Below are 8,285 nucleotides of genomic sequence, written 5' to 3'. Positions count from 1 at the left end.
TTCTCTCCCAAATTCTCTTTGTCTTGGCCCCCGTTCTTCCGAGAGTCCTGCCCATTTGATTTCATGCGAGGCCAATAGAATTCCCTTCGTAAACCAGAATTTAGATCTGACTTCTTGGGCCGACTGCTTACGAGCCTGGCCTAATCCTCCTGAGGATTGGGTGTCATGGTACAGTAGAGTATCCAAAACTCACCATGCCACATGGGAAACTATAGGAATAGCCGATGCTTTGTCATTATCATTGTCTCCCCTTGAGAAGCATGAGAACCTTCTGAAAACCATCGGCTACTTTTGGTCTGATGCACTGAATTGCTTCATGTTTGGCCATGGCCCCATGACACAAACTCTGCTAGATGTGGCCATGATCACAGGTCTAGACATTGCATCCCCAAGCCCCTCTGCTTTTATGCTGCCAAAGGTTCCTTTCACGCTCTCCTCCAAAACAGAGTGCACAAGCTGGGGTGCCTACCTTAGACGTTACATGAAAACCAAAGCCCCTGTGACAGAGAAAGAACACACGGCCTTCCTGAACTTCTGGTTGGAACACTTCATATTCTGTGGCCCTTCACTTGCCCCAACCAAGAATTACCTTTCCCTGGCCTATGAACTTGCCAAAGGCACTCAGCTTGGCATCGGCAAACTATTCCTTGGAGAGGTCTATCGATATCTCCAACTGATGTCTGTCAACTTGTTCTCCCAAAAGACAGTCAAAACAGGAGGCCCCTGGTGGTTTATTCAGCTATGGGCTCAGCTGTACTTCCAAAACCAGATCCCAAACTCTCCACCTTTGGCCACTTGCACCTTCCCAGATGCTAATGGGAAGCAGATCCGATGCACTAGCTACGGCCAAGCTCTATATAGCCTTCCAGGCAGCAAACTGATCCCCAAGGAAGCATCAGAGTGGTTCAGAATTTTCTTCCAAGGCCTGGACAATCCCCTATTCTTTCCTTACACTGAATCTGGAAATTTTGAAAATCCAGTTTCCTTCAGGCTAGACAGCTTTGCCGATGACCCTAGTACTCGGCACTTGTATTCCATTATGATTCGTCCCTGCTTCCTTCCAGTTGGCATGAGCACCTCTAACAGGATCATCAAACCTGGTTATGAGTCTTACCAGCCGGTCGTAGTAGCCCGGCAGTTTGGTCTTGGGCAGGTGTCTCCACACTTCTTCCTTCACCACTTGACAGAAAGCAGAACTGAGTTACCTGATGTCCTCACCAGCCAGAGGTGTTACTCCTTCTTTGATGCTCTAGCCATTCCAATCCCTCACAACCTCCGTTTCACCTCGTCAACCGATGGTTTTGAGACCTGGTGGTCAATGTGGAAGACCCACGCCTTCAGGAGAGCTCTAGGACCGTTGCTGAAACAACTTGATGCTGAATACGATATCCCTGCAGAACAGGTACCACTACTCACAAATTTCTTGCAGTGGCTTGACACGCGTACAGCACGCGACCGTTGGGAACCCCAAGTGGAAGGTGTGATGCGTACAGCAGTAAGTTTCCCTCAGTTAGAAACCAAGGTTTATCGAACCAGTAGGAGTCAAGAAGCACGTTGAAGGTTGATGGCGGCGAGATGTAGTGCGGCGCAACACCAGGGATTCCGGCGCCAACGTGGAACCTGCACAACACAAACCAAGTACTTTGCCCCAACGAAACAGTGAGGTTGTCAATCTCACCGGCTTGCTGTAACAAAGGATTAGATGTATAGTGTGGATGATGATTGTTTGCAGAGAACAGTAGAACAAGTATTGCAGTAGATTGTATTTCAGATGTAAAGAATTGGACCGGGGTCCACAGTTCACTAGCGGTGTCTCTCCCATAAGATAAATAGCATGTTGGGTGAACAAATTACAGTTGGGCAATTGACAAATAAAGAGGGCATGACCATGCACATACATATTATGATGAGTATAGTGAGATTTAATTGGGCATTACGACAAAGTACATAGACCGCTATCCAGCATGCATCTATGCCTAAAAAGTCCACCTTCAGGTTATCATCCGAACCCCCTCCAGTATTAAGTTGCTAACAACAGACAATTGCATTAAGTATTGCGCGTAATGTAATCAATAACTACATCCTCGGACATAGCATCAATGTTTTATCCCTAGTGGCAACAGCACATCCATAACCTTAGGGGTTCTTGTCACTCCCCCAGATTCACGGAGACATGAACCCACTATCGAGCATAAATACTCCCTCTTGGAGTTACTAGCATCAACTTGGCCAGAGCCTCTACTAATAACGAAGAGCATGCAAGATCATAAACAACACATAGATATAAATTGATAATCAACATAACATGGTATTCTCTATTCATCGGATCCCAACAAACACAACATATAGCATTACAGATAGATGATCTTGATCATGTTCGGCAGCTCACAAGATCCGACAATTAAGCACAATGAGGAGAAGACAACCATCTAGCTACTGCTATGGACCCATAGTCCAGGGGTGAACTACTCACTCATCACTCCGGAGGCGACCATGGCGGTGTAGAGTCCTCCGGGAGATGAATCCCCTCTCCGGCAGGGTGCCGGAGGCGTTCTCCTAAATCCCCCGAGATGGGATTGGCGGCGGCGGCGTCTCTGGAAGGTTTTCCGTATCGTGGCTCTCGGTACTGGGGGTTTCGCGACGAAGGCTATTTGTAGGCGGACGGGCAGGTCAAGGGGCGTCACGAGGGCCCAGGAGACAGGCCGGCGCGGCCAAGACCTGGGCCGCGCCGCCCTACCTCCTGGCCACCTCGTGGCCCCACTTCGTTGACTCTTCGATCTTCTGGAAGCTTCGTGTGAAAATAGGCCCCTGGGCGTTGATTTCGTCCAATTCCGAGAATATTTCCTTACTAGGATTTCTGAAACCAAAAACAGTAGAAAACAACAACTGGCTCTTCGGCATCTTGTTAATAGGTTAGTTCCAGAAAATGCATAAATATGACATAAAGTATGCATAAAACATGTAGATATCATCAATAATGTGGCATGGAACATAAGAAATTATCGATACGTCGGAGATGTATCAGCATCCCCAAGCTTAGTTTCTGCTCGTCCCGAGCAGGTAAACGATAAAAAAGATAATTTCTGGAGTGACATGCCATCATAACCTTGATCATACTATTGTAAAGCATATGAGCTGAGATCAAATCATTCAAAGCAAGTGTCTATATTGATATAAGAGATGATAATGCAAGAGTTAGACAAGCTAGAAGTTTTCATGAACTATTGCTTTAAAGACATGCAACCGTACAAAGTTCATTAAAGATGTATTAAGTATCCAGCATAGAAGTTCTATCCTTCATTCCAAGCATCAAGTAAATTTTCACAACATAAGAAGGATTCAGTCAAGTAAACATAAACATGAACATCATGAATCAACTGTTTCGAAGTCTACTCAACCGGTGAGCGCAAGCATTTGGTATTAGCACCAGGATGTTACGGCATAAAGAACGTTAATGGGGGTTTGGAAGGCCAAATGGAAGAAAGGCTTGCAAAGCTGTAAATGACCATTAGACAAGAGGAAGCCTTATGATCGAAGCTATGCAAGGAGTAGTGATTGCCATGCAACGGATGCACATAGAGCTATATGTGTATGAAAGCTCTCCAATGGAACTAGTGGGGTTGCATCCAACTTGGTTGCTCACGAAGACCTAGAGCACTTTTGAGGAGGCTCATCATTGGAATATACAACCCAAGTTCTATAGTGTAAATTCCCCACATAGTTATACTAGTAAAACATGAAAACTCTCTCATATGAATGTAGGTGCTAAACATGAGCACAAATGATGACTATGAATAATGCGAGTGCTAAAACATGACCACAAGTGTGGATAAAAGATAGTAATGCTGCCCCTTTTTCTTTATTCTCTTTTTTCCTTTTTTCTTTTTTTTCCTTTTTTTCTTTCTTTTCATCATTTTTTTCTTTATCATTTTTTTCTTTTTGATGGCCTCCACGGCTCTTTTCATTTTTAGGGGCAACATCCTAATATGACAACACACTTTTTGGTACAAATAACTCATAATGAATGAAACATGATGTATGAAACTGTATGCCTCTGCCAATGTAGCAGGATGTGCAATGATCTAGCGTAACATGGGTAAACCACACATCAGCTATATATGATCATGCAAAGCAATATATAAATAATAAATGACAACATGGCATGTAATGTAAAATGGATGTTGCATGGCAATATATCTCGGAACAGCTATGGAAATGTTGTGGTAGGTAGGTATGGTGGCTGTTTTGAGGAGATGTATGGGCTTATGTGTAGGAGAACAAGAGAAAGTTCTCCCACGGGTTTGGATGTACCGGAGAAGTATGCACAATTCTCAATGTGAGCAAAAGGCAATGCACAGTACTGAAGAGGCTAGCAAATTTGGATGGTGGAAGTGCCAAAAACCGTAGCTTAACATTAGTCAAAAAGAACTCACAAGCTTATTGCAAACATCTAACAGGTTCAACATTAAGAGCATGATTAAAATTTACTCCAAGGAGGGCCGTTCACGGTGGCACAAGTACCCCGCTAGCTCCCTCGACCTTCAGCACAACTTAGTTATTACGATGAACTCTCAGACATGGAAAGCTATCAAGTCCAACTACGCCTTCAACTATTTAAATAGAGTTTGTAGTACGGCACAAGCTTAAAGACAACAATCCACTACTAATTTTAACTTATTTATCCAGCAAGCCTTACCATCTAAATACCTCAACATTTGCAAAGAATCAAGTTATCAAAGCTCAATGTTCTACAAGTATTTTATTATACACTACCACATGCAACATTTCCCGTTTCCAACCATACAACAATTTAACGAAGAAGATACTTCGCCATGAATATTATGAGTAAAGCCTAAGGACATACTTGTCCATATGCAACAGCGGAGCATGTCTCTCTCCCACACAATGAATGCTAGGATCCATTTTATTCAAACAAAACAAAAACAAAAACAAACCGACGCTCCAAGCAAAGCACATAAGATGTGATGGAATAAAAATATAGTTTCAGGGGAGGAACCTGATAATGTTGTCGATGAAGAAGGGGATGCCTTGGGCATCCCCAAGCTTAGACGCTTGAGTCTTCTTGATATATGCAGGGGTGAACCACCGGGGCATCCCCAAGCTTAGAGCTTTCACTCTCCTTGATCATGTTGTATCATCTCCCTCTCTTGATCCTTGAAAACTTCCTCCACACCAAACTCAAAACAACTCATTAGAGAGTTAGTGCACAATCAAAATATACATGTTCAGAGGTGACATAATCATTCTTAACACTTATGGATATTGCACAAAGCTACTGAAAGTCAATGGAATCAAAATATCCATCGAGCATGGCAAAACAGGCAATGCGAAATAAAAGGCAGAATCTGTCAAAACAGAACAGTTCGTAAAGACGAATTTTATTGAGGCACCAGACTTGCTCAAATGAAAATGCTCAAATTTAATGAAAGTTGCGTACATATCTGAGGATCACTCACGTAAATTGGCATAATTTTCTGAGTTACCTACAGAGAATTTTGCCCAGATTCGTGACAGCAAAGAAATCTGTTTCTGCGCAGTAATCCAAATCTAGTATGAATCTTACTATCAACGACTTTACTTGGCACAACAAAGCACAAAACTAAGATAAGGAGAGGTTGATACAGTAGTAAACAACTTCCAAGACTCAAATATAAAACAAAATACTGTAGTAAAAACATGGGTTGTCTCCCATAAGCGCTTTTCTTTAACGCCTTTCAGCTAGGCGCAGAAAGTGTGTATCAAGTATTATCAAGAGATGAAGTGTCAACATCTGGGTGTGGAGTTTTCTCAACCATGCATAGTATATTGGATACATAAGTTTTAGCGGCTCCCTTTTCATTAGTCTTGGGCTTGCTACTCTCATCAAACAAATTTTCAGGAACAAGCCAAGCATAGTTATTTTCTAGTGCCTCGCACATTCCCAAGAGCTTGCAAGGTATTGATGTTTTAATATCCCCCTCATAATTAACTTTATTAGTGTACTTTTGTCTATTTTTTCCAACTTTTCAAGGGTGCTAGCAAAGTTTGTATAAGAACCAAGCATATTATATTTAGTAAAGACCTTTCTAGCTTCTCTTGCTACATCACCAAATTCTTTAAGAAGAGTTTCTAGGACAAAATCTTTCTTCTCTCCTTCTTCCATATCACTTAGTGCAAGGAACATATGCTGCATTACGGGGTTGAGGTTAACAAATCTAGCTTCTAACATGTGTACTAAGGAAGCAGCAGCAATTTCATAAGTTGGAGCAAGTTCTACCAGGTGTCTATCTTCAAAATCTTCAACCGTACTAATATGAGTGAAAAAATCTTCTATATTATTTTTCCCGAGGATAGAACCTCGGCCTACCGGTACATCTTTAAGAATAAACTTAGGAGGAAACATGATGAAATAAGTAAAGCGAATGCAAGTAACTAATTTTTTTTGTGTTTTTAATATGGAGATTGCAAACAAGACGGTAAATAAAGTAAAACTAGCAACTAATTTTTTTTTGTATTTTGATATAGTGCAGCAAACAAGGTAGTAAATAAAGTAATGCAAGACAAAAACAAAGTAAAGAGATTGGGATGTGGAGACTCCCCTTGCAGCGTGTCTTGATCTCCCCGGCAACGGCGCCAGAAATTTAGCTTGACACGCGTACAACACGCGACCGTTGGGAACCCCAAGTGGAAGGTGTGATGCGTACAACAGTAAGTTTCCCTCAGTTAGAAACCAAGGTTTATCGAACCAGTAGGAGTCAAGAAGCACGTTGAAGGTTGATGGCGGCGAGATGTAGTGTGGTGCAACACCAGGGATTCCGGCGTCAACGTGGAACCTGCACAACACAAACCAAGTACTTTGCCCCAACGAAACAGTGAGGTTGTCAATCTCACCGGCTTGCTGTAACAAAGGATTAGATGTATAGTGTGGATGATGATTGTTTGCAGAGAACAGTAGAACAAGTATTGCAGTAGATTGTATTTCAGATGTAAAGAATTGGACCGGGGTCCACAGTTCACTAGCGGTGTCTCTCCCATAAGATAAATAGCATGTTGGGTGAACAAATTACAGTTGGGCAATTGACAAATAAATAGGGCATGACCATGCACATACATATTATGATGAGTATAGTGAGATTTAATTGGGCATTACGACAAAGTACATAGACCACTATCCAGCATGCATCTATGCCTAAAAAGTCCACCTTCAGGTTATCATCCGAACCCCCTCCAGTATTAAGTTGCTAACAACAGACAATTGCATTAAGTATTGTGCGTAATGTAATCAATAACTACATCCTCGGACATAGCATCAATGTTTTATCCCTAGTGGCAACAGCACATCCATAACCTTAGGGGTTCTTGTCACTCCCCCAGATTCACGGAGACATGAACCCACTATCGAGAATAAATACTCCCTCTTGGAGTTACTAGCATCAACTTGGCCAGAGCCTCTACTAATAACGGAGAGCATGCAAGATCATAAACAACACATAGATATAAATTGATAATCAACATAACATGGTATTCTCTATTCATCGGATCCCAACAAACACAACATATAGCATTACAGATAGATGATCTTGATCATGTTCGGCAGCTCACAAGATCCGACAATTAAGCACGATGAGGAGAAGACAACCATCTAGCTACTGCTATGGACCCATAGTCCAGGGGTGAACTACTCACTCATCACTCCGGAGGCGACCATGGCGGTGTAGAGTCCTCCGGGAGATGAATCCCCTCTTCGGCAGGGTGCCGGAGGCGATCTCCTGAATCCCCCGAGATGGGATTGGCGGCGGCGGCGTCTCTGGAAGGTTTTCCGTATCGTGGCTCTCGGTACTGGGGGTTTCGCAACGAAGGCTATTTGTAGGCGGAAGGGCAGGTCAAGGGGCGTCACGAGGGGCCCAGGAGACAGGCCGGCGCGGCCAAGACCTGGGCCGCGCCGCCCTACCTCCTGGCCACCTCGTGGCCCCACTTCGTTGACTCTTCGGTCTTCTGGAAGCTTCGTGTGAAAATAGGCCCCTGGGCGTTGATTTCGTCCAATTCCGAGAATATTTCCTTACCAGGATTTCTGAAACCAAAAACAGCAGAAAACAACAACTGGCTCTTCGGCATCTTGTTAATAGGTTAGTTCCAGAAAATGCATAAATATGACATAAAGTATGCATAAAACATGTAGATATCATCAATAATGTGGCATGGAACATAAGAAATTATCGATACGTCGGAGACGTATCATGGCTCACAATGATTGTTTGTAACCTGGCTCTGTTTCCTTGTAGCAA

This window comes from Lolium perenne, chromosome 7, assembly GCF_019359855.2.
Source record: "Lolium perenne isolate Kyuss_39 chromosome 7, Kyuss_2.0, whole genome shotgun sequence".
NCBI lineage: Eukaryota > Viridiplantae > Streptophyta > Magnoliopsida > Poales > Poaceae > Lolium > Lolium perenne.
Note: the sequence above shows the minus strand (reverse complement) of the source record.